Below are 1159 nucleotides of genomic sequence, written 5' to 3' on the forward strand. Positions count from 1 at the left end.
GATCCGGACCCCCCCTACTCGCGCAGAAAACGCATCTGAGGGGGTCTAATTTTAAAAAAAATATGGGGGACAGCCCCCAGACCCCCCCTTCGCGTGCTCCAGTACACGCACCTGGTTTCGCCCCCCTAGCAAAATACCCTGGCGCCGCCCCTGCTCAAAATCAATAGGGTTCTACCGCCCCCTAAGGTCCACCTCTGGACAAAGTTTGAAGTTTCTACCTCTAACGGTTGCAAAAATATCGAGCAGACAGACAGACACACGCACACGCACACGCGCGCACGCGCGCACACACAGACACACAGACACACACACACACACACACACGCACACACGCACACACAAACGGCGCGAAAACAATACGTTCCCCTACACCACGTGCGGAGTATATAAACCATTACTGCGAAGCGTTTGCCTACATTTTTTCAAGAATCATTACTACAGTCAAACTCCGTTAGTAGAAAACTGACGGGCCAAAGAAACATAATTGTATTAAGCGGGTTTCGCATTAACCATTTCAACATATATTAGCACCGAATTAACAAAGAAAAAATTATGGATCACAAGGTGTGTACAAAGTGTTTTATATAGGGTTATATGTATAATTAAGAACTTTAGTAACGTTAAATTGTTCACAAATAGATACAATTACTGCAAAGCCTAAACACCTCATTCAATTACTACAATTCATTACTACAGTCGCACCCCGTTAGTACGAAACTGACGGGCCAAACAAAAATAATCGTATTAAGCGAGTTCCGTGTATTATATTAGCCTTAATTTGAAAAGAGAAAAAACAATGGATTAGAAGGTGTGTACAAAGTGTTTTATATAGAAATGAATATACCGAGACAGAAAATTTTATGTTAGTAACAGGATATCCTTGTATTATTGTAAAAGTAGTAATAGTAGAATAGTAATAATAGTAATAATAGTAATAATAGTAATAAGTAGTAATAGTAGAAGCCCTTGTGACAATAGTAGCAGTAGTGAGAATAGCAGCAGTAGCAGCAGTAGCAGCATTAGTAGCCATAGTAGCCTAGTAGTAGTGGCAGTGGTAGTAGTCCTCATAGGGTCTATGTCCCCCAGGGTACTGCCGGAACGTACCCTGGGTACGGTCCGGTATACCGGAACGTACCCTGGTAACTATCTGATATGGTTA

General features: G+C 42.2%; 1 long non-coding RNA gene across 1 annotated transcript in view; it reads left to right on the top strand.

Moving 5' to 3' along the window:
• The first annotated feature begins 153 nt into the window (after nt 1-153).
• LOC106807329 overlaps nt 154-1159 on the top strand; it is a 6893-nt gene continuing 5887 nt past the window's right edge. Inside the window, exon 1 of the long non-coding RNA XR_001393649.1 lies at nt 154-186. This is a non-coding gene — a long non-coding RNA (uncharacterized LOC106807329). The remainder of the gene's footprint in view (nt 187-1159) is intronic.

This window comes from Priapulus caudatus, unplaced genomic scaffold (genome assembly GCF_000485595.1).
Source record: "Priapulus caudatus unplaced genomic scaffold, Priapulus_caudatus-5.0.1 Scaffold208, whole genome shotgun sequence".
In the NCBI taxonomy this organism is placed as follows: Eukaryota; Metazoa; Priapulida; class Priapulimorpha; order Priapulimorphida; family Priapulidae; genus Priapulus; species Priapulus caudatus.